Raw genomic sequence first — 26327 nt, forward strand, 5'->3', positions numbered from 1 at the left:
GAGAGCATGTTGCCGTCTAGCTCCATTAACATTTGCTGGAGCACTTTGAACGTGCACTTCAGTTTAGGGGGGTCATTCAGGTTCATTGCATACATTAGTCCAAACAGCATGGTAGCAGCTAATGCAATGTTGTCCACATCAGTTAGTACCAGGCGCGCCGGATTCATTTTAGAAGTGGGGGGGCCAAAAAAAATGCGTTTTTATGGCCCAATCCCAAACCACGCCTTACACCCTACCCCTACACACTCCCCCTCCGTGACGGAGTGAACTCCGTGGAGTGACACATGAGGCTCCCTCCTGTCGGATGGAGGGAGTAAATAGAGCGGCAAGCTTTGGGACAAACTCCCCTCTCTCCGGCAGAAACAGGAAATACGGTAATATGTAGGCCTAACAACGGCTTCAAATCAGCATCTGTTTGAAAAAATGTTTAAATGAATAACTCAAATAAAACTCCAAACATCTTTAATTGTGTGGGGGCGGCGGCGGTTTTGACAGTTTCTGCGGCCGCAGAGCTGCTGCTTTTGGGTTCATCTGGCTTTGCTGTTTGAAGAAGGTCCACGCTCCGGAGATGTGGATGTCAGGGATGTGACCTTCCAGTTGTTAAATTTAAGTTTAGATTGACTGTATTTAGTTTTCTTCTGCGTTGGTTCTTCTGACATGTTTGCAAGCGTAGGCTATATATTCTTTCTATCTAGGTTAACGGCTGACACACAGAACAACTTGAAATGTTTGGCTCTATGAAACCTGATGTACTTATATGATTCTGTTTTCTTCAAGGTTGTATCTTCCTGGTCGAATGCACTTATTGTAAGTCGCTTTGGATAAAAGCGTCAGCTAAATGCAATGTAATGTAATGTAATAACAACGTAACAAATAAAGTAAACAACGTAACAAATAAACAAATCTAAGCTTTTTTATTGGTTGTAATTTACATGGATACATTTGAATGGTGTGACAATGTCCTATTTGATTGGGTTAAAATGTACATGTTCTTCCTGTTAGGTCTGCCTGCTTTATTTTACCTAATGCAAAGTGACCTGCTCCATCGAAATCAGTCGCATTGACCCGAAACACATTTTGATTCCTAGCTTTCTAATGATATCAGGATTGTTTTTGTAGTCTACTCCAAATATTAAGCAAAATATGTCATATTATATAATGACTATTACAGAGTCATCATTTTGAGAAAAAGGTCTTTAAAGTTTTCTCTTCTCTGGAATCCATCGATCTGATTGATTATTAGCGGAGCAAATGATCAAAATACTACGGAGGAAAGATATTTTCGTTTGGATTACTGCACGGGAAGCACCGGCTGTTGTTCCTGTTGTGACGTTAAGTTACTCCGTTCTCCGCTTGTTATGCCGTTACCAGCTTCAAAGTTGTATTTATCATCTGAATTTGCCGAAACAAGTTTAATATTCTGAAAGCCAAGACTTTGTTTATTTGAAATCAGATGAAAACAAACTGTAACGGACCCTGCCGTGTTATATATGATTACTATATGCCTTACATTCATAATTTCAGCGGGAGGGAGGGGGAGCGGCGCTGCGGAAGATCAGAGTGGCCAGTGAGAGGCGAGCTGCGGTCTTCCCTTTACAAGCTTAAAAAATGCGTGTAGCTACTGAGATTGAATATGTAGGCTATATAACAATAAAAAAGAACAAAATATACACAGCTAGATCAGATCGCGTTGTAGATGTGACTTTAGAGTAGAGGGGAATTATTGAAACGGGATTTGTACAGTGTTCCGCGCCGCGTGTGTTTTGTGTATTTTTGCATTTGTGTGTATTGTGTTTGTTTCCCGGGGAAAACACTCACGAGAAACACCGGCTGTTGTTATGCCTGCAGTGACGTTAAATTACTCCTTTCCTCCGCTTGTAATTGTCGTTACAAGCTTCAAATTTGTAGGCCTATTTATCATCTGAATTTGCCGAAACAAGTTTAATATTCTGAAAGCCAAGAATTTGCTTATTTGAAATCAGATAAAAAACAAACTGTAACAGACCCTGCCGTGTTATCTATGATTACTATACACCTTACATTCATAATTTCAGCAGGAGGGAGGGGGAGCGGCGCTGAGGAACAGCAGAGTGGCGAGTGAGAGCTGTCATCTTCCCTTTACAAGCTTCAAACATGCCTGTAGCTAGTGAGATTGAATATAACTATAAAAAATAACAAAATATACACAGCTAGATCAGATCGCGTTTTAGATGTGACTTTAGAGTAGAGGGGAATTATTGAAAAGGGATTTGTACAGTTTTCCGCGGCATCTGCTGCTGCGAAAATGTGGGGCAGGGCTGAAAAGTGGGGGGGCCAATGGCCCCCTGGCCCCCCCGCTTCCGGCGCCCTTGGTTAGTACCTGTTGGCCTTCCAGGACAATCTGTCCTCTGGTCTCATCTGTCCTCTGGTCTCATGGTGGAATTGTGTTTGACGACATAAAGTTCCACTGTAATCCCCTGAATGGACCGCAGAATGACGTCTTCATCTTCTGCCTGCAGAGTGCACAATCACAAAAGGAACAGAGTGAGATCTAACAAATCAATACATATACCCATTACTAAATCCCTGTGTTTAACAAGTACATTTGGTCAGATTTCAGTACTTTTAAGCCTCCTTGTTATCTGATATACTCCTGTCTGACCTGATAAAAAATCAGGTCAGACATTCAGGTTCATTTCCTGTATCCGTTTTGAATTAAAAGCCCTCTAGCTTTTCAGTGAAGTCTGGCTATTAAACAAAAAACAGGGATGTTCACATACTTTTGGCTATATACTATGTGGTGTTTCAATCAATACATATTTAAAAAAAAAATCAAAAGGTCAAATATTACTTCTACTGACCACAAACTCTCTCATTGAGGTACACACACAGTCCCTTGAGAAGACATTCTCGCTCTAAATCGACATCATCAACCTAAGTGAAGGGGAATAAGAAAATAAAGAATCTGTTTTGCTCAATGAAATGTGTACACTATTGACTCAATGTATAATTTCCTTAAAATGAATTCTTACTTGAGTCATGTTTGACATAATATAGTTCAGACGCTGGCCTATCTGTCCTCCTCTATTCTCAAAAACCTTCAGAATTTTGTCAGATAGCAAATACAGCTGAGAGAGAAATCTTGATTGGAGGGGCAGGGTTGTTATACGCTTAAACTCTGCATTTATCAAAGAAAACAAAATAACACAGTCATAAAAATCATGAAATCATTTAATTTTCTAATGATGTTCTGATTGTAGTTGTGTGCTAAATGTATTTACAAAATCACATACCAGGCATATCTTGCCTCAAAACGATGCAGAGAAACTAGTCCATGCATTTGTTACTTCAAGGCTAGCTTATTGTAACTCTTTATTATCAGGGTGTACCAAAAAGTCAGTTAATTTGCTTCAGCTGATTCAAAATGTATTGACCAGAGCACGGTAAAGGGACTACATTACTCCTGTTTTGGCTCCATAGTGAGAATAATTTTTTATATCAAGTACGAACAACCAGGTTAGACTACATTACATATTATTTAGTTTACGTTTTTTTCCAAATAGACTTAAAATAAGTATTATTGTAATGTAAGACTACATATAAGAAACACCCATTCCACAGCAATTTCAACACACAAAACATGATCACTTTTGTGAAGGAGGCTTTATCGCAGAATGTTTGGCTTTTGCCTCTCACTTTCTGAATAACTTTTGCCTAATAAATCTGAAAATGTGTATATCCCTGCAATAGAGAACCGCAGTGACGCGTCGTAAAACCCGGAAGTAAACTTCTTCCGGTTCCTTCTTGAAAAACCAATGCAAATTGTCCTTAGGACTTTGGAAAATAGCTCGAAATAAGGTCTGTGGTTGACACACATTTAAGAGAGGGATCATGTTTTGTTCAGCCGTATAATCTCCACATGTCAACCCTACTTTTATAATTTTTGAATCATAAATCTAGTCGCCAAAAGCGAAATGCTAACGTTATGCTATAAACGAACTACAAGCCAGTACAGCAGCAGGGTAGCACGACTTCAACGTCACGCCAACTTAAGATCGTTTCAACTGACTTGCACTGAAACTGCACTTTGAACACTTTAAATTAAATATATTAACATTTTAAACTGTATACCCCGGTTATCTAGGCCCTTTTTGTTTTGTTTAATGTATACCACGTTTATCTTGGCCCTTTTTGTTTTGTTTTATGTATACATGTCACACTGTGGGAAACGATATTTCGAGATGTATAACACATGTAGAATTTTTTACAATAAAGCTGAATTTGACTTTCGCGTACTTGCATATTTTAACAAAGCTTTTCATTTTAGCCACACTGAATTTAACAAGAAGTCATGGCTGTGTCAATTACCAATCTGATATCGTTTTACAAAGATGACAAGAAGAGTGTAGACAGAGGGGAGAACCACTACAAGTCCGGACACGTAACAGTGCAGCCTAGATGAAGGTGTGCTTACCGGTGTTGTCAGGGCTAGCATGAGGGACAAGGTTTATAGTGTCGGTGAGTAGTGATAGCAAGAGTACCGTTAACCTAGAATTAATTTATTCACATTAATTCCCATCAACAAATCAATTGTATGTGTCACATGAAATCTTTATTAGGCAAGGCAAGGCAAGTTTATTTATATAGCACTTTTCAACACAAGGCAATTCAAAGTGCTTTACAAAAAATGAAAGACATTAAGAAAATGGCATTTAAAATCAGTCATTCCAAATTAAAGCTAATCAAATAAACATTAAAAGAAAAAATACATGGATAAAAGTTACAGTGCAGTCTAAGATATGAATAGTTCAATTAAAAGCAGCGACAAAAAGAAAAGTCTTCAGCCTGGAGTAAGAGTTGCAGCGGACCTGCAGGTTTCTGGGAGTTTGTTCCAGATATTTGGAGAATAATAACTGAACGCTGCTTTACCATGTTTAGTTCTGACTCTGGGGACAGAAAGCTGACCAGTCCCTGAAGACCTGAGAGATCTGGATGGTTCATCATTTAGCAGGAGGTCAGAAATGCATTTTGGGCCTAAACCATTCAGTGCTTTATAAACAGCAGCAGTATTTTGAAATCTATTCTTTGACACACAGGAAGCCAGTGTAAAGACTTCAGAACTGGAGCGATGTGATCCACTTTCTTAGTGTTAGTGAGGACTCACGCAGCAGCGTTCTGAATCAGCTGCAGCTTTCTAATAGATTTTTTAGTGAGACCTGTGAAGACACCATTGCAGTAGTCCAGTCTACTGAAGATAAAAGCATGGACATATTTTTCCAAATCCTGCTGTGACATTAGTCTTTTAATCCTAGATATGTTCTTTAGGTGATAGTAAGCTGATTTAGTAACTATTTTAATGTGACTGTTGAAACCAATAACTAATTTAACCCGCTGACAAGAGAGCCCACCTCCGAAGATCGTGACTGGCTGAGGGACAGACTCGGGGGGAGGTTTTCAGGAATTTCTTGGCTTCTCTCCCCCGAGCCGGAAGAGGAACACTACAGCTTGGAAACACTTACTGTTCCTGAAATTATCAAATCTGTTGGGCATCAGGGACCTGAGGAAATTGTGGCAAGCATGGCATTGTCTGAAGAGCAACTGAGGGCAATTCAGGTGGCTACCACTGGTCAGCGAACCAACCCAAACTGGCATTTGTTCAGGAAAGGAAGGTTGACTGCCAGCAACTTTGGAGCTGTCCTGAGGTCAAAGTGTGCGACTGCTTCCCTTATTGCCAGGGTGCTAGGGCAACAACAGGCCCTTGATGGTGTTTTGTCTGTACAGTGGGGGACTATGAATGAATGTGAGGGCGTCAGGGCATTCACCACTGCAACCCAGATGCAGGTCTATGAGTCAGATTTGTGGCTCTCCCTATCAGGATTGTTGGGGACATCTCCAGATGGTCTGGTAGGGTCTTCCGCTGTGCTGGAGGTAAAGTGTCCCTACGGAGCAAGGAAAATGACAATTAGTGAAGCATTGCAAATCAAGGGCTTCTGTGTCAGTAAGGAAGGAGAAACATTCAGCCTGCGTGAGGAACATCCTTACTGGCACCAAGTGCAAGGTCAGCTTCACCTCACTGCAAGGAACAAGAAATAAAAAAATTGTGAATTGTTTTTAATTTACATTTACTCGCCTTTGCAATGTTGTGGTTGTTAGAGTGTTAGGTTTCCTGTCAGCTCGTCTGTTGGGAAGATATCAAATATTAGTGTCATGGAAGTCACACCGTCACATATACTGTAAGAGCATTAAGACATACAGTACATAGGCTAAAACAAAACATCTAAAGATATAACCTTGCACTTTGATAAGTCTCGTGAACATTTTCACTATTTTGACATTTTTATAGATGAAAATTGAACTAAAGAAATATATGGTAGATTAATCCATATTGAAAATAGGTGTCAGCTGCTACACTAATTATAATAGTTATATTTCTTAATTAATTAAGATAAGATATTACTGTATTGATCCCAATTTGCGAAATGTTTGTGTTGCAGCAGCATAACAAGAAAAACAAAATATAAGTTATTATATACAAAAGTATGTGAGGGATGGAATATTAAATTGAATATAAATGTAAAATGTACATGTGATTTTACGTCCAAGAGAAGCTATGGAGCCGAGATTTCTCTGCCAGCCAGAGGTGATTTGTTATTAGTTCAATATGTCAAACTCATTTCCCTGACTACAATCTTTAGTTACATGGTGAAACATTATGCTGCTTGTACTAATTAGACTTTTCATATAAGCCACACAGGTTTTAATAGGATGTATTCATTATCTTTACTTATGTTGCGGTCTTTTCAGCAGCGCCATCTCTAAAACCGGCGATACAGTCACTACCCATCATTTACATTTCACCGTGACATGGACAAAAATGTAACGTCAGCTTACCTCATGGCACGAATCCAGACTCTCCTTTGGAAAACATTGGCCGGGAAACGATAGAACAAGCACGTTTCATGCGAAGACCTGTGGCTGCAACCCGGAGCAAAGCAACAAACCATTGCGTAGCTAACTAGTAGCGCTAGCTTTAGCTAACGTTAGCTAATGAAACGAACTGCCGAGTAAAATTGGAAAACACTCGTAATTAATTATTCTATAATTTGTAAAACTACTGTGTTAAAAACAACAATTTCAAAAATACAGATTCTAATGGTCAGATATAGATATAGCCTACAGATACTAAAAATAGGCAGGTACTTGCTTTCAAGCAGAACACAGGGGAAAACAAACTTAGCGGGAGTGTTTACGTGTTCTGCGTAATGACATACAACGGCCTCGACAATCTCTGTAGTCCTATTCAGCCACTCGGTAACAACCATCGTTTTTCAGACACGTAAACTCTTCAAAAATCCCCAGTGGGGTCACTGCTGACGTATTTAATGTCGTAGAACAAAACGTGACTTATCTCTTAAATTTGTGTCAACCACAGACCTTATTTCGAGCTATTTTCCAAAACCCTATGGAAAAAATGCATTGCTTTTTGAGGAAGGAACCGGAAGTGCTAAAAATGCTAACTTACTTCCTGGTTTTACGACGCGTCACTGCGATTCTCTATGTGTGCAGTATGTAAATGTTATGAATAAATATTCAGACATTGTCAGACTTAATACCAGTTTTGAATTAGTTAAAGATCAAGTTTAAGTTAGTCAAGTAAATCACACAAAACATTTGAATGCTCACCATTTACTACAGAGCCTTTGGAACAATGTTCAAAGCAAGGCTGAGGTCAATCTTCTCCACACCAATTACCTATCACAGAAAAAAAAAATTGAAATTATTTCATTATTCACACACAAATAAAACAAAAATGTTCTGCTCCTTAAAGGCGACATTTACCATTTAATGATGTACCTTTAGGTTAATATGAACCGACTTTGGCCGAGATGGGCGCCTCCAGTATAAAAAGCTACAGTAGCCTATACTAATGCAATGAGTACAACTTTGTACGGAGCGATACACATCAGCGTTGCAAGCTCATTTCCATTGGTTTCAATGGAGACGTGCGCAGCAGCAGCGCGCACCGCTGGTCATGTGACGAGGAACAACCAATCACAACCGAGAAACATCTCAACTTCCGTAAACACAAGTGTAGGCCTACGGCAAATATGGAATATACTGTAAGTTCATTTCACAGCGGGTGGATCGTAACCCTTACTTGATCTGTCCGGCATGTCCCCCATATCCATGGTATGTGCACCGCTGCTAAAATGTAACACAATCATTAATATCCTCCACTTTCCAGTATCAAGTGTCGCTTTCCGGGACACACCCCCACACACAATATTGTGTCTCTGTTTTGATCTGTGTGTATTTACGGTATTTACATGAACACAGAGCGGATCAAAGCAGAGACATAAACACAGTTTTTTTGGGAAAACACTGCGGTCCCACAGACAATATTGTATCTTTAACAATCAACACCTTAAATGGGTAAAGATGGTCACTTAACGTAAGGTAGGCCTACAACCTGCATCAGCGCCCTTAAAAGTCGGCACAAGAGTAGACATGCAGGGCCGGACAGACGCGGTAAAGTTCTACACCGCCTGACAGCAGACATGAAACAATAATTTAAAACAAGACGTAGCCTATAGACATGCAAACATGCCAAGCTCATCAATCAGCTATGACTCCCCCCCCCCCCCTCCTCACTGAGCTCGGTTGAATGTGCATAACTTTGGGCAAGGTTCATAGTTTTAAATATTGTAAATCAAGCAACTGCCGGACTTACGCTCTAAAAATACTCACAGTATAAAAACACGCTAAACACAAGTCAATCAATATAAACTCACCTTATGATTTTCATGGCTTTATCCTAGCTAACACCAGTGAATGACAATGTTTACAATGAGAATGTTTATTGTCAGCTGTATTTACGTTGCTCGTTGCAACGGCAAATGTGAACTCTGCTTTTTGCAAACAATGCGTCTTGTGATAACCTGTAACTATGACGAACATTTGATGACATTAAAAACCTTTAAATAACTTTTACCTTGTAGAGATGTTCTTGGGACAGAACAAGTTTACTCCTCCGATGCGGGAAGAAAATATGGTAGAACCCCTCCCCCCATCCCCCCCGCCTTTGTTTAAAAAAGAAAAAGCTTCACATTTTTAAAAATAAAAATATTTTGTAATTTTTTTCTGCTTTACATCTTGTCCATTAAAGTGCCATATTGTTCAGGTTCAATTACGAAACTATTAAAGTACGGGTTTGAGTCCGACCATATTAATTTGTGAATAAAAATATTTGTAAATAATAATTAGAAGCTGAGTAATCGGCTGCGGAGCAAGCTGCTGACGTATGTGCTCAGTGGGCGGAGTTACAGAGAGAAACATAACTTTTTTCTTATTTCTTAACATGATTGAGATTTATAGAACGTACAGCCCTCAAGATTAAAATAGTTCTACATGATTGATTCATGTTTCGACGAGAAACAAGAATAAATTATGTCTCATATATTAACTGCATATTTGCAAATTGAACAACCCCACTTTCCCTTTTTTTTCAGTGTACCCGTCTAAATAAATGTGCTGAAAAAATCTTAATCTACATATCTCATAATCTAAAACAAGGTTTAACAATATTCATTAGTAGTAGTAAATTAGTAATATTTTAATGAGTAATAGTATATAGAAATGTGTTAAGATTATATTTGTGACATTCAGCCATCCATGTATCGATTGGTAGAATCACATAATCTGGAACAGGGTTTAAGCTACTAACGCTTTAATGAATGGCCTGCCCTATATGGTGTGTTTCATAATTCGGGTCCCTTTTCAAAGCCTTCGGTGTTAGTGGGTGGAAGGCGCTTGATCGTCCCTTGTTCATATTAAACAAGTCAGTTTCCAGCCCCCACCTCAGAAACCTACTCACATTTACGCTCTCACTTATTGGATGTGAATATGAGCCTGTGTGTAGCTTTCATTTCAGCTCAGGCCAGTGAGTTTGAGTCCTTTTGAACAGGCAGTAACATGAGGCAACTATGACAGGCAGGACGACCCTTGATCACGGTTAATGATCTAAGTGGACGTGAGGCTCCCAAACCACCAGAGCGCTGCAGCAGGGAGCGTCTCTGTGCATATGTGCCTTCAAACCGGTGTGAGACACTTTGAATGGGAGATATCCTGTTTGTGTGTTGCTATCATCACCACTGCAGGACATATTGCCCTTTAAGTGTGTGTGATAGCACCAATAATTTCCTGGAACATCATTCAAAAAGTGAACCTGTCAAACACAAACGCGCACTAAGGAGACTAATACAGCTTTAATGAAGCACAGGCCATTTAAGATTTATGAAACACTACAATGGACTGTCATTACACTCAAATTCAAGATGGTTGCATCATCTCTGAGGAAATGATCTTCTTAAATTGTGGAGACGATGTGTTGAATTCCCTGGAGATTAAAATGAAATGCGGTATCAGTTTTAAACGTGCTCAGAACTATTACTGAACTTTTAGATCTTGCGACATGAAAAGGAAGAAAAACTTGAAAGAAAATTTGACATTTTACCAAAGAAAAAAGAAAGATGCTTTTCATCGTCTTTTAAAGTGTCCTCAGCCCCAATGCACATTTACATAATGAATCAATGTTAGTGAGTCATGTGTATAAGTGCCCACTGAAGAATCCAGAGATTAACGCAAAGATGGTGTCCTTGGAAGTATTGACTGGATTACAACATGTCACTGATGGACAGCAGGGCTAATCCTGCTGTTTCTCACAGGAGGGAATCTGTCAATAACATAAGAAGGAATAATGGGCTGTTTTGCACATGAAACCAGCAACCTGTGGGCGGTCTCATTTGTTCTATAAATATATCACGGTGCTTCTGTGAAATACTTGTTTTGGTGCCTTCTTTGTGGATAAAACGACTGTTGATATATTTGCTTCATCATTGTAGTTTTACAGTGGTGATGTTGTTAAAAATAATTAGCATTAAAGGAATAGTGTTGCATTTTGGAAAGCACATTTTTCACTTTCTTGTTGACAATAACATAAGAAGATCATTGAAAACGTTATTTTAAATGTTTTATGTCTCCCCTAGATCTCTGCTTTAGCCTGGCAGGATACCTTAATGACACCAAACCACATTTCCTTCTCAAAATGTAAACACTTTAAAAGTTCCTTTGAGTATTCATCATTTCACTTTTCTCAATGTCTATCCGTCATTCCTGTCACGGCTGGAGGGCAAGGTACACAGGACCCACATGCAGAAGATTGGTTGAAATCCAAAATACTTTTATTGCAGAACTACACCAGGCAACAAAGTAAAATAAGGCAAGGCAAAACGTAAAAATCCCTCAGAACAAAATCCTTCCAGCAACATCAAGAATCTCACAAAGATTAACAGAAAAATCTGAACCTAAATGCACACAGGACTGATCAAACAAACAAGATAATCCCCCCAGACCCCCCTGCAAAGGGGTTGGGGTTTCAGCATCTGAACTCTTTCACCTGTGGGTAAATTGCAGTCTAAATGTTGAATGCAAAATGAGTTAAAAGCTGTGTTATCTGGTGTGAAATGCATTTATATTTTTTGTTTAAGGGCTAAAAACACAAGCAAAACATACTTCAAAGTTGATTATGACGGATAAAGTATTGTATAGTAAGTGTAAATGTTCAATGTGTTGTTGGCATAAATCATACCTCATATCATTAGAATAGACAGTTTAGATTCAGAGCAATATGCTAAACAAACTTCCCTTTCAGTTTTTCAGTCTATACATCATGTTTTTCTCCTAGTCATGTGATGAAAAAAACAACTCTTTCTCTGCCAGCTCTAAACCAAATCACAGCCATTAACAAGTTGGAGTTTGTTGTCAGTTTTCCTAAGCAGATTCCTGCTTGCATTGGCTGTCAGACTGTCAGATAAAGAAATAACTTGTGAGTGCTTTTACGTTTATTCCCCTAAGATGTGCTGAGGAGAGACCAGAGTAAACAGAAATGCAGCGTGACAGCTTATATGTGTGCAGAGGATGCTGAAGGAAGTTGAGAGGAGACTATGATTCAGGGGAAATTACATCATATTCATGGACTCTCCATCCAACACTTTGGGGAAAGAGGGATTATAATACAAGCCCACTGGTTGAGTTACAGCAGAGAGAACATTCAAAGGCTTTATTGTCACATTAGCTGCAGCGTAGTTTGGTAATGAAAAGTCCCAGGCTCCTCTAATAGTGCAACATGGATGTGAAATAATGCAATAAAATAGTGCTAGTGACAACAGAGCTGCAGGTAACATGCAGGAATAAGTAAAGTATGTACATGTAAATTGAAAATAAACAGGTGGACTGCAAACAGATATATTGTATGTGCTGGCTTTTTCTGTTCAAACAAGAGAATAATAAATGTGTGCAGTGAGAGAGCAGAAGTGAGAGAAATACTCAAATCCTTAAGTTAAAAGTAAAAAGAAAAAAAGTAAAAGTCCTGGCTTCAAAACGTCCAAAATGAGAAGTATTATCAGAAAATGAACTCAAAGCATCAAAAGCATTTATTAAATTAGATAAGATTCAAATTAGATAAACTTTTTTTATCCTTCATTGGGATTTTCTTTTCTTACACCAAGAGGAAAAAATACATTGCACTTGAATAAAATATAAATAAACAAACATTAAATATATATATATATATATATATATATATATATATATATATATATAGAGAGAGAGAGAGAGATATGTATCTATAGAGTACAAACATAATAATACTTAATAAAATACAAAATAGGTTACAAAACACCGTAATAGACCAACCTGTTATAAAATAAACGATACAAATAATTTAAAAAAAGTAGTGTGACAATATGGAAGCAGTTTAGATACTTTGTAAGACACTTGGTTGATTAGTAGTACATCATATCAAACAAGCATAATTAAGCTTATTTTTGTACGTAAGAATAACCTAGTAATGAGTTTAAAACAAATTTAGAGGAGTACAAAATAAAGTAAAGTACACTTCGGTAAAAAATTACTTAAGTATGGAACTCAAGATTCTTAGGATTTTAGGAAACTCTTTTCATTCCTTTAAAATGCTCCTGGCCATTTCCAGCAGTTTAAGCAAGTTGTTCTGACTGAACATGTTTATAATATGTTTGGGAATTCTCACTTTTGTGCCGATGAATGTTTGTGAGCTTTTATTGTGTGTGCAGAGAAGTGAGAGATGCAGAGCAGAAAAAAACAACACTATCAAAGGAGGGCTTCAAAGACCATCAGCTGCGTCTCCTGGGTAATTTGCCATCCTGCATTCTTTCCACTTCAAAGGGTCCGCTGTGTGTTGGAATACTGCAAGTGGGAGAGAGAAAAGGGGGGAGTGGAGGGGATGGAGCGAGGGGGAGAATCTGATTTCTCTAATAAATGCTGACACCATGCCTGTTTGATATTAGATTCAAGGAACCGTTTGATTTGTTATTGCCTTTGAAAGTCTCCGGACGTCCTTCAGAGAGGTAGGCTGAGCGCCGCCACGAGAGGACGAATGTCCAGCTGTAAAGACGAGCATTAAGGAGCTATTGATTAGAGTCTCTGTCTGACTCTGAGTCTGTCTCTCCTGCACACACCTCACTACAACACCAACAACTCAATGCACCTAAAAAGCGTCCGACAATTCAATTTGATTACACTTCAATGTGGCTCGATACAGTGTGACTCAGCACTTCTAATAGATCACAGTTTGGGAGAAATAAACTCAGAGGAAAACGTAAAATAATGTTCACATTTATGATAACATAGTTTGGAAAAAGTAAAGTAGGAAATATTCAGTGGTCTCAGAGCTGGAGAGCAGGAGCATTCTGAAGCCCACCCCAGACTGCAGGTGAGGAGAGGAAGAGGGAACTCTCGAGGGTCCGCAGAATATCTATCAGAACAGCTGCAGTTTTGCATATTTGCCTGCTCTTATAGAAGTTTTCTGGTAGTAGTTTTATGCTTTCAGTTTGCAGAGGGGCTTTGGTGCAATGTAGAGTTCTCACACTGGATGTAAAACCCACCAACATCTGGAGTTAACGTACAAACTGCATTCATTTATAGTCCAGGAAATGCTACGATGGCCAACACACGTTGGCCAACTTTAGAATCCCCGAACGCCAACAAGTGCTCCGGTCCCAGCTGTCTGCATCACTCGTTTAGTAAACGCTGCGCATTTGTTGTTATGTTGGTGAAGGTGTGTTTTGGAACATTTGTGATTTTGTGTTTGTATGGTGTCTAAAGCTGCAGACGTTTCTCCTAATGGAAATATGTTGGGCCACTTGCAGCTGTCAGCCACCGTATCGCTATGTGACATGTATAGTGTATGCTGATGACTATAAAATGGATATAAAGGGATATGGTAAATTTTTTATGATTTATTGACTTACAAAATATACAATTAATACAAAGCTGGAAAAGCTCTGGTCAACAGAAACTGTACCTAAAATGAATCAAAACTGTCTTTTTTTTGGTCTTTCCACTGTTCCAACACTCTTGTTTTGGGAACATACCACAGAAGAAAAACAGAAAGTCATACACGTCCTTTGGTAATTGGAATGGAGTCTGTGGCCTTTTTCTTAACAAGTTTTTTCATGTTAATATAAATACCTACGCCTTATTTTTGGTGGGAAAAGTTCACTATTGTCAATGATTCAGCATTCTTGACAAACATGTTGAAAAAGGGAGGATTGAGAAGATCTTGATTTATTGAGGCATTGTAGCTCGTTAGTGTCTGATGAGGAAATTGGAGATTATCCTCTCAAAAAAAAGTTTCTATCATGGGTGTAAGTTTTTAACGCTAGTATCCTGTTAGTTGTTGTGTTTTTAGTGTTTGTCTACCTGTCTCATTATGTTAATTACTCTACTCTCTCTTTCCAGGTGTCGGCACTTCCTGTCCGTGTGGCGCCTTCTAGACTGATTGTGTCCCATTACCTAATGCGTATATATAGTCCTTCTCTCCCTTTGTCTTGTGTTGGTTTGTCTTGTCTTGTCGTTATAGCCATGCCTGTTTGCCAGAGATCTATGTTACATTACCTAGTAGAACCTAGTGATTCTATGGAGAGTCAATAGAACCTAGAAGTCATTTTTGATAGCTTTGAGTTCTTTACAATAAAGAATATTACAAAGCAACGGAATCGAGCATCTGAAATCTTACGAGCCCATCGTATCAATGGGGAAAAAAGGTGGAAGTATAATGTTATAAAAGCAGGTAAATCTGAAGGTTGGGATGGGTTTATACGGGTCAGTAAATTGTGAGAATTCACAAGGATTTCTTAAATCCTTGAACACATAGGTGCCCAAAAGTCATGTTTATGTACTATAATTAGATTTGCCTTATTTGAACAATTTAGTTTTGGTCCTAACAATAATGACTTGTTGGCCAATATTTCTTCAGTACAACTACCACCATCTTCCGAGCTTATTGTTTCTTTAGGGTTTTCGAGCTGCAAAGTTATCCGTTAACAGCTTCTGTTACATCTGCCCTCATATTTACTTCCAGCTCTATGTCAGACTGCAGCCTGTACTCTCATGATCTCTGCTCGTGTTTTAATAAAGGAAACATTCAGAGCTCCATTAAAAAGGCGTTTATGTGGGCAGCTCCATCTGCTTAGACTGAACTACAACATTTATTTAGAACACAGTCACAGACCTCTAAAAGAGTTTCATGTGTATTTTATTTATTTTTCTTCCTCCTTTTCCTACTGTAGATATTGTTCTAGTGTCGGTTTAAATATGCCATTTATTGAGGGCTCTCTTAAGAAAATGTCTTAAATGAAAGTCGAATTAAATATAGTTTAAAAATGTCTATATTTTCATTACATTTGAGATAGACTTATATTGTACTTCCTCAATTGGGCTGTGAAATCATGCCCTTCTGTTTCAGTGTATCTATATTTGAATCTGAGCATACTGTTGGTGAAGCATGAACCAGTTCTATGTTTTTAAAATCAGTATCAAGTACATACTGTAACAATATAATTCTCAGTATAGTCATTGAAGAACTTTGCTTTGCATCTCAGGGTTCAGGCTGGTTTTATTCAGTAGGCAAAGACTTTCAGAATGAATCAACTTTATATTTTAGTTCAATGTGATCTCATGTCTAGCTTTCATTGTTTCCCACTCGGTTCAGAAATCTTTTGTATCTTTGACGTCTTAGCTCCTTGCATGGTGAATGTTGTGAAATGGTCCAGAACAGAACTACTCGGTTAGGTTTGGAAAAAGATCATGAGCTGGATTAAAATAACTCAGAAGTTACATCATGGGACAACTCTTGGATTTCATAATGAACGCTTGTCCCCTTGGTGTAAATCCTGTGTTTGTTCATCCAGACTTTAGCAGATCTTCACCGTTAGTTATATACTTATGAGCAGTGGCGGTTCTACGGGTGGCACGGGGTGGCAGCTGCCACCTCCGAAAAATGCCTTGCCACCCCAGCTGCCACCCCAATTGGTAGCTTTGTTTTGAAAGAAAAGTTGTGGCTCATTTATGAGAGAAAGTCTCTAATGTCCGAGTGCAAGTGAATGCAGCACAAGACACGAGCCTTGTAACCCCTCCCCCGGCCCTAGCGCGAAACTGGAAATATGATTAGCGGCGATTTCATTTGAACGGGGGACAGCGCAAAACGAGAAGTATTTCGGATACAAGTAGACGGAAGGAATGAGGTATTTGCGGTCTACAATGACAGAGAGCCTGTCAAGTTTGGCTGCAATGCAATGCAATTTTATTTATATAGCACTTTGCTTTACAAAACGAATTAAAATACTTTTTAGGAATAAAGGAGTAAAAACACATATATAATGGCATTTTACAACAGGCATTACAAAGCAAAGATAATACAATAATACAAATAAACACCACAGGTATACAATACATGTTTAAAAGGCATACTGTAGTGCGAATATGAGCAGCTCAATTAAAAGCAGCCAAAGAGATGTTTTTTTAGTCTCGATTTAAAAATAGTAAGCGTTTCTGCGGATGTGCATGATTTGGGTAGTTTGTTCCAGATTTTCGTGGCATAATAGCTAAATGCTGCCTCTCCATGTTTTGTTTTTACTCTCGGAACCGATAGCAGACCCGTCCCACAAGACCTGAGGCACCTTGATGGCTCGTAATTACACTAAACAAAAATATAAACACAACAGTTTTGTTTTTGCTCCCATTTTTCATGAGATGAACTCAAAGATCTAAAAAATTGTCTATTTACACAAAATAACCATTTCTCTCAAATATTGTTCACAAATCTGAAAAATTGTGGTGGTGGGCTTATGGTATGGGCAGGCGTATGTTATGGACAATGAACACAGGCCACTCGATTCACAACATGACCCTAACCCTAACCCTAACCCTAATCCTAACCCTCACACCAGATACTGACTGGTTTTCGGACCCCCCCAGACCCCCCAAATGAAGCAAAAATGCATGTTTCAGAGTGGCCTTCTATTGTGGCCAGCCTAAGGCACACCTGTGCAATAATCATGCGGTCTAATCAGCATCTTGATATGCCACACCTGTGATCTGGGATGGATTATCTCGGCAAAGGAGAAGTGCTCACTATCACAGATTTTTTCAGATTTGTGAACAATATTTGAGAGAAATGGTTATTTTGTGTATATAGAAAATGTTTTAGATCTTTGAGTTCATCTCATGAAAAACGGGAGCAAATACAAAAGTGTTGCGTTTATATTTTTGTTCAGTGTATGTAGGAGTTCAACAATATACTTTGGTCCTAAACCATGTAATGATTTAAAAACTAGCAATAGTACTTTAAAATCAATTTTTTGGCCGACTGGAAGCCACTGTAAAGACTTCAGAACCGGACTGATGTGATCCACTCTTTTAATGTTATTGAGGACACGTGCAGCAGCGTTCTGGATCAGCTGCAGCTTTCTGATGAACTTTTTTGTCAGCCCTGTGAATAAACTATTGCAGTAGTCGAGTCTACTAAAGATAAAGCATGGACAAGCTTTTCTAAGTCCTGTTGTCACATTAGTTTTTTAATCCTCGATATGTTCTTCAGGCTGTACTCAGCATTGAATCAAAATGCACCATAGCTTTAAATCTTAATAAGTTTGTGAGACGTTTTGCTGAACAAGATGGTAATCGCCACATTTAGCTGTAATAGGCATGCCAACTTGATGCTCTGCTCACGGATGACTCGATGAGCATAATAAACTGTTAAGATGATGACCTTACGTGTGTAAATATATTTTTCTTTGTGGGGGTCTGCCCCCAAAAAACTGTTTTAACTCCTGAGAAAGTCAAATAAGACGTAATACTTCACTGCCCAGCCAAAGAAAAGTAACCCCTTTGATTTAACTAGGCCAGTAGGGAAGGACTTTCCACTGGATAATAACTTACTGCAGCGATGTATATGTTTTAGCTGAATACATGTTTTTTTAACCCTAACTGATGCAGTTAGTCACTTCTTTAATGTTTGTTCTTTCTGATGTAAAGTCAAGGTTGTAACAGTTTGCAATGAAGTTGTGGGGCGCTGCACTGTTGCTTTGATTCTTTTGATATATGATAGTAATTACTTGTCTTTCAAATTTGAAGGAGGGTGAGCAAGCATCTTGAGGAACATTCATCATTAACTCCTCCAAAAAATATAGTTTATTTAATAATAACACTGTAATTATATGAATCATAACAGTGATTGACAGGAATAATATGATTGTTAATAGTATCATATTACATTACATTACATTACATTGCATTTAGCTGACGCTTTTATCCAAAGCGACTTACAATAAGTGCGTTCGACCAACAAAATACAAACTTGAAGAAAACAGAATCATATAAGTACATCAGGTTTCATAGAGCTAAAACATTTCAAGTGCTACTCAACTGGCTTTAGATAAGCCAGCCCTTTATTAGTATAGTGCTTTGTTAATAGTTCTATCGCTCGAAGTGGAGTCGAAAGAGATGAGTTTTCAGTCTGCGCCGGAAGATGTGTAAGCCTTCTGCTGTCCTGATTTCAATGGGGAGCACATTCCACCATTTTGGAGCCAGGATAGCAAACCCACATGTTTTTGCTGATGGGAACTTGGGTCCCCCTCGCAGTGCGGGTGCAGCGAGCTGTTTGTATATTAATTTCGACAAACATCGACGAGACAGTTAATTAATATACTTATTGCAGCAGTCTTCATAGATTTGGTACCCCTGCTGGTCTAAGAGTGAGACAAACTCATTCAGTTGTTGTTCAGTTAAAATTCATTAAATTATGTCTGCCACCTTATATATTTATATTTAAGGCTTTACTGATGTGCCACAATAATGTCACCAAATGTTCCATCTATCCATCCATCTTCTCCCGCTTATCCGTGGTCAGGTCGCAGAGGTAGCAGTTCCAGCAGAGAGCCCCAAACTTTCTTTTCCCTGGCCACATCAACCAGCTCTGACTGGGGGATCCCAAGGCGCTCCCAGGCTAGCGAAGAGATATAATCCCTCCACCTGGTCCTAGGTCTACCCCTTGGTCTCTTCCCGGCTGGACGTGCCTGGAAAACCTCCCTCGGGAGGCGCCCAGGTGGCATCCTAACTAGGTGCCCGAACCACCTCAACTGGCTCCTTTCGACGCGAAGGAGGAGCGGTTCAACTCTGAGTCCCTCCCGGAGGACCGAACTTCTCACTTTATCCCTAAGGGAGACACCAGCCACCCTGCGGAGAAAACCCATCTCGGCCGCTTGTACCCGCAATCTCGTTCTTTCGGTCATTACCCATCCTTCATGACCATAGGTGAGGGTAGGAACGAAAATGGCACGGTAGACAGAGAGCTTTGCCTTCTGGCTCAGCTCCCTTTTCGTCACAACGGTGCGGTAAAGCGACTGCAGTACCGCTCCCGCTGCTCCGATTCTCCGACCCATCTCACGCTCCAGTGTTCCCTCACTCGAGAACAAGACCCCGAGATACTTGAACTCCTTCACTTGGGGTAAGGACTCATTCCCTACTTGGAGTGGACAGTCCATCGGTTTCCTGCTGAGAACCATGGCCTCAGATTTGAAGGTGCTGATCCTCATCCCAGCCGCTTCACACTCGGTTGCGAACCGATCCAATGGGTGCTGAAGGTCGCAGACCGATGAAGCCTCAGAACCACATCATCTGCAAAAAGCAGTGGTGCAATCCTTATACCACCGAACTGCAGACCCCCTCCCCCACGACTATGCCTCGAAATCCGATCCATGTATATTACAAACAGTATTGGTGACAAAGCGCAGCCTTGGCGGAGGCCAACCCTCACCTGAAATGGGTCTTTGGGTCGAATTACTGCCGAGGACCCGGACACAGCTCTCGCTTTGGGAGTACAGAGATTGGATGGCCCTGAGTAGAGACCCCCTCACCCCATACTCCCGCAGCACCTCTACAGTGACTCCCTGGGAACCCGGTCATACGCCTTCTCCAAGTCTACAAAACACATGTAGACTGGATGAGCGTACTCCCAGGCCCCCTCCAGGATCCTTGCGAGAGTAAAAAGCTGATCCGTCGTTCCACGACCAGGACGGAATCCGCATTGTTCCTCCTCAATCTGAGGTTCGACAATCGGCCTGACCCTCCTTTCGAGTACCTTAGTAGTAGTGTGATGCCTCTGTAATTGGCACACACCCTCTGATCCCCCTTTTTAAAATGGGGAACCACCACTCCGGTCTGCCACTCCTTCGGTACTGTTTCTGACTTCCGCGGAACGTTGATGAGACGTGTCAACCATGACAGTCCCTCAACACCCAGAGCCTTCAGCATTTCTGGGCGGATCTCATCCACCCCCGGGGCTTTGCCACTGTGAAGTTGTTTGACAACCTCAGTAACCTCCCCCCGGGAGATTGGTGTCGATCCCCCATCATACTCCAGCTCTGCCTCTAACATAGAGGGCGGAGCTGTCGGGTTCAGTAGTTCCTCAAAGTGCTCCTTCCAGCGCCCTAACACTCCATCAGTTGAGGTCAACAACGTCCCATCCTTACTGCATACAGCTTGGATGGTTCCCTGCTTCCCCCTCCTGAGGTGTCGGACAGTTTTCCAGAACAACTTTGGTGCCGCCCGAAAGTCCTTTTCCATGTCTTCTCCGAACTTCTCCCACACCCGCTGCTTTGCCTCGGCCACGGCTGAGGCTGCTGCCCTTCAGGCCTGTCGGTACCTTGCAACTGCCTCGGGAGTCCCCCGGGATAACAAATCCCTGAAGGCCTCCTTCTTCAGTCGGACGGCTTCCCTGACCACCGGTGTCCACCAGGAGGTTCGAGGGTTACCGCCCCTTGAGGCACCTAGGACCTTGAGACCACAGCTCCCCGCCGCGGCTTCGGCAACAGAGGCTTTGAACACCGACCACTCTGGTTCAATGTCCCCAACCTCCACAGGAATGCCCGAAAAGCTCCGCCGGAGGTGTGAGTTGAAGGCCTCCTGAACTTGGGCCTCCTCCAGACGTTCCCAGTTCACCCGAACTACACGTTTGGGCTTACCAGGTCTATCCAGAGGCTTCCCCCGCCACTCGACCCAACTCACCACCAGATGGTGATCTGTTGACAACTCCACCCCTCTCTTTACCCGAGTGTCCAAAACATACGGTCTCAGGTCCGATGATACGATAACGAAATCGATCATGGACCTTCTGCCTAGGGTGCTCTGGTACCACGTACACTTATGAGCATCCTTATGTTCGAACATGGTGTTTGTTATGGCCAATCCATGACTAACACAGAAGTCCAGTAACAAACCACCACTCCTGTTCAGATCAGGCGGGCCGTTCCTCCCAATCACTCCCCTCCAAGTGTCTCCATCATTGCCCACATGTGCGTTGAAGTCTCCCAGCAAGATTAAAGAGTCCCCTTCAGGAGCCCCATACAGGACTCTTTCCAGGGTCTCCAAGAAGGCCGTATACTCTGAACTGCTGTTGGGTGCATAAGCACACACAACAGTCAGAGTTTTCCCCCCCATAACCCGCAGGCGTCCACTGGGGTAAACTCCAACAACGAAGCACCCAACCGGGGACTTGTGAGTATCCCCACACCTGCCCGGCGCCTCACACCTTGAGCAACTCCGGAGAAGAATAGAGTCCAACCCCTATCCAGAAGTAAGGTTCCAGAGCCGACGCTGTGCATAGAGGTGAGCCCAACCAGATCCAACTGGTAACGCTCCACCTCCCGCACAAGCTCCGACTCCTTCCCCCCCAGAGAGGTGACGTTTCACGTCCCCAAAGCCAGCTTCTGTCGCCCGGGTCTGGTCCGTCGAGACCCTCTGCCTTCACTGTCACCTTTCTGGCAGCGCACCAGACCCCATCGCTGTTTCCCGTAGGTGGTGGGCCCGCGGGACGGAGAAGCGGAGGGTTGCCCGCGTTGCCTTTTCGGGCTGTGCCCGGCCGGGCTCCGTGGCAAGCCCGGCCACCAGACGCTCTCTGACGAGTCCTCCTTCTGGGCCTGGCTCCAGAAGAGGACCCCGGGCTTCCTCTGGGCCGGGTATCCTCACTTCTTTGTTGTTCTTTCATGAGGTCTTGTGAACCAATCTTAGTCTGGCCCCTTGCCTGAGACCAATTTGCCATGGGAGACCCTACCAGGAACACAAGGTTCCAGACAACACAGCCCCCAGGTTCATCAGGGCACACAAACCTCTCTACCACGGTAAGGTGCTGGTTCTTCAGAGAGGACACACCAAATGTTATTGAGTTAAAATAAATATTGTGGCTTTCCAAGTTAACATTAATTGATATGACTGCGATTAAATCAGCATATACTTCTGCCACAGGATGCCACCCCTGAAATTCTCCTGCCACCCTCTTGCCACCCCATGAATATTTTTCTAGATCCGCCCCTGCTTATGGGTGTCCATTGCTCTGAGCGTGTGTCTAATATAGACACTGAAATGTGTTCTGTGCGTTGATATGAAAACACAGATAGCCTCAGCCCAGGTTTCTGTATTTGTACACCTTGTGAGTGAGACCAGTCATATTTTTTGTAATACTACACACAGTACAAGGCAAGTTTTCACACAAGGCAAGTACACACATTCATACCTTTATTTCACCCTGAACATTCTTACATACCTTCACCTGCCCCCTCTCTCTCTCTCACACACACACACACACACACACACACACACACACACACACACACACACACACACACACACACACACACACACACACACACACACACACACACACACACACACACACACACACACACACACACACACACACACACACACACACACACACACACACACACACACACACACACACACACACACACACACACACGCAAATCAAAGTGGATGTAACACCTGCCGTGACATCGTCTTCCCCACATCCACACTTACTGATTATTCTGCAGGATGATTGATGTATCTCACACCACTGCAGTTCGTATGAATATGTAAGGGTGCATCACCATTGATCTATTGATGCATGGGATTGTTTAATGAATATGCAAAGCAGCACTATCGATGAAGTCACAGGTGTGAGCTTCCTGCTGTCCGGTCGGGACACTGGAGGCGTGTAAATGAGATGTAATCAGTACATCAGTGCTAACACTGCCTGTACCTGTGCCAGCTGAAAAACACGCCATCATGCCACCCTCAAATCTCCCTCCCTGCTCATTAGCGCTGGGTTTGGAACAAAGAGCCATCTGGAAATGGCTAGCTGCCAGCTCAGGTGGGCATTCACACAGAAAAAACAGCTTCTCTTCAACATCTGTCTGATCAAAGATGTTTCTGTTTACCCCCTTAACTCCCCCTCTCTGCTTCCTTCTCTTTTACTCCTACCGCCCAAACTTCCCACACATTAGAAAGGAAGCAGGTTAAATCCGGCTCCATCCTCCTCCTCCTCCTCCTCCTCCTCCTCCTCCTCCTTCTCCTTCACCGTCGTGTATATCTCCACCTCTTTGTCACTTCGCAGCTCCTCTCTCTACCCTCAGGGTGTCATGCATTCTCCCAGAGTGCTTTGTTTTCTATTTGGAACTTTTTTGATAATTGTTTCCCTGTATGTATAATGAGGGAGACATGTTTTGGGGGGAATATTCTCTCTGCTTTGCATCTCTTGACAAATATATCACTCTTAATTTTTCAATAATTATTTCCCCCTTTGGGTTTTAAAGAGTTCCTATTATATTTTTGTGGGTGTTACTTTTCCTGTAGTGTGTTATACGTATATGTCGTTGTGCATGTGAATGGTCTGCTAAGGCAAAATCCCAAACGCCTCCATTGGACTCCTTTGTTTACTTTCGGAACATAGTGACACCACTATGTAACACCTGCACTTCTATTGGCTAGCCTAGTGCTCCAACCTATTGTACATGATAGGCTAAGGGGCAGGACATCTCAAAGCGGTTGACCAATCACAACAGAGCCGGCCAGCCAACCAATCGCAGCAGACTGGGCTCTGGTTTCAGACAGAGGGTGAAAAGAGGTGCTGCAGCACAGGCAGTATGAGAAAAATAAAGAGATTTGTGAACACTAAAGCATGGAGACATGTCACAGTAGAGACACTGTATTCTGATATACACCTGGAAATTAGCACAATAGGGCCTCTTTAACTTTTAGACACATAGAGGAGAAACAATTATCATAGAAACTTCTCACATTATCAGCTAAAAGTCCTTTTTTTTCGGGCGTTTGCACAAGGTATCACAATGCCCGTAAAGATCAATACACATGCTGAGCTATATGTGCAGACAGTAAAAATAGGGTCAGCCAGATTTACAGCTTGTAATCAGATGCAGATGGGTCCCCAGTCTCTCGGAAATAACAGCTTATATTATGGAAAGTATTGATCTTTTTTTTGTGTGTGTGCAATCCACTTTCAGAGAAAAGATGCTCCTGCTGTAGGAAACCGTCGCTGGTTATGAGATGTGTGGGATCAGGACGAGAGTTATCTTTTAAGCCATGCTGTTCAACACCGCTGCTTCATGCTGACTGAAACACTTCCTTCTGACTGAAACACTTCCTGCTTTGTAGCAGAGTTGGGTACTTTGAAAAATGCATTCAGTTACAATATAGTTACCTTTGAAAAATATAATCACTCAATTTGTTTCAAGTATAACAGTATAAAAGTGATTTGACCTGATTACTTTCAGTAACTTTTGGATTACCTCAATATCAAATGTAATGCAAATAAATACAAGAGAAAATAATTATCAATAGATTTTTTTTACTTTAGTGTATTATAGGACAACTGAACAATGTGACCTTAGAAAAATAAGTTAGTATCAAAAATGATTATATTGATCGGAAAACCTGCCTTTCATGAAGCATATTCAGGCAGTAGCCTCCAAGCTAGACATTTTTGGTTCTAAAAACATTCTGAGAATGTTACCATTCACTATTCTAGGAATGTTTTCAGTGGGAAGTTTTCTTTTTGTTCCCAGAATGTTCTTCTGAAAGGTAGGATAACATTCTCTGCAAACATTCTTAAAATGTTTGGTGATAACTTTCTTAAGATATTTTTGATAACCTTCTTAAAGGTGGGGTAGGTACGTTTGAGAAACCGGCTAGAGATACACTTTTTGTTATATTCCATGGAATGCTCTTAACATCCCGATAGCAATGAATATCTTAAGTGCTTTGACAAAAAATCCATAACAAAATTTCATCTGTGGAAGCCGTAGTACTGTAAAAAGCACGACCAATCATCTGAGCCGGCGCGGCTAAAATAACTGGATGGCCTACCTGCCTGTCAGCCTTATCAAACTTATCTCGTGCCCTCATTGGTCATGTGCACGTTTGTGTGTGTTGGAGGAGGGGCTCTGTAAGGAAGTGACAGATTTTTTCCGGCTGTATATTTTCAAATTCTAGCGCACTCGAGCTGGTTTCTCCAAAATTACCTACCCCACCTTTAAGATGTTTTTGATAACATTGTTCGAACATTATGCCCTACTATTCTTAAAACGTTTTCAGCTGGACGTTTAATTTTGGTTCCCAGAGTGTTCTTCTGAAAGGTAGGTTAACGTTCTCTAAAAACATTCTTAAAATATTTTGTGATGACCTTTTTCAAATATTTTTTATAACATTGTTTTATAACCAAAAATGACTAGCTTGGAGGCTACTGCCTGAATATGCTTCACGAAAGGCAGGTTTTCCCATCAATAGAATCATTTTTGATACTAACTTATTTTAAAATCTATTATTTTTAAAATAAGACTATTGGCCAAAACCAAGTCGTATTTATCTTTTAAAGACTTAGAAAGGGTTATTAATGCCTTCGTAACCTCAAGACTGGATTACTGTAACGCTCTATACGTGGGTATGGACCAGGCCTCAATTAAACGCCTGCAGCTAGTCCAAAACGCAGCTGCACGTCTTCTGACTGGCCACAAAAAACGTGACCACACCACCCCAATTCTGGCCTCACTACTGGCTTCCTATTCGGTTCCGAATTGATTTTAAAATCCTTTTATTTGTTTTTAAAGCACTAAATGGGC

The 26327-nt window shown here is 41.1% G+C and overlaps 1 long non-coding RNA gene across 2 annotated transcripts in view; it reads right to left on the minus strand.

Moving 5' to 3' along the window:
• Nucleotides 1-899: 899 nt before the first annotated feature.
• The window catches only part of LOC307024116, a 150610-nt gene continuing 125182 nt past the window's right edge, over nt 900-26327 (minus strand). Inside the window, exons 2-3 of one of the 2 annotated variants that reach the window (XR_013803845.1) lie at nt 7663-7731; nt 900-2492 (exon numbers count right to left, since the gene is read on the minus strand). This is a non-coding gene — a long non-coding RNA (uncharacterized lncRNA). Of the gene's footprint in view, nt 2493-4260; nt 6158-6870; nt 7732-26327 lie in introns of those variants that run through there. The other variant, XR_013803846.1, reaches the window with a different exon arrangement.

Source organism: Notothenia rossii (genome assembly GCF_949606895.1).
Source record: "Notothenia rossii genome assembly, chromosome: 11".
In the NCBI taxonomy this organism is placed as follows: domain Eukaryota; kingdom Metazoa; phylum Chordata; class Actinopteri; order Perciformes; family Nototheniidae; genus Notothenia; species Notothenia rossii.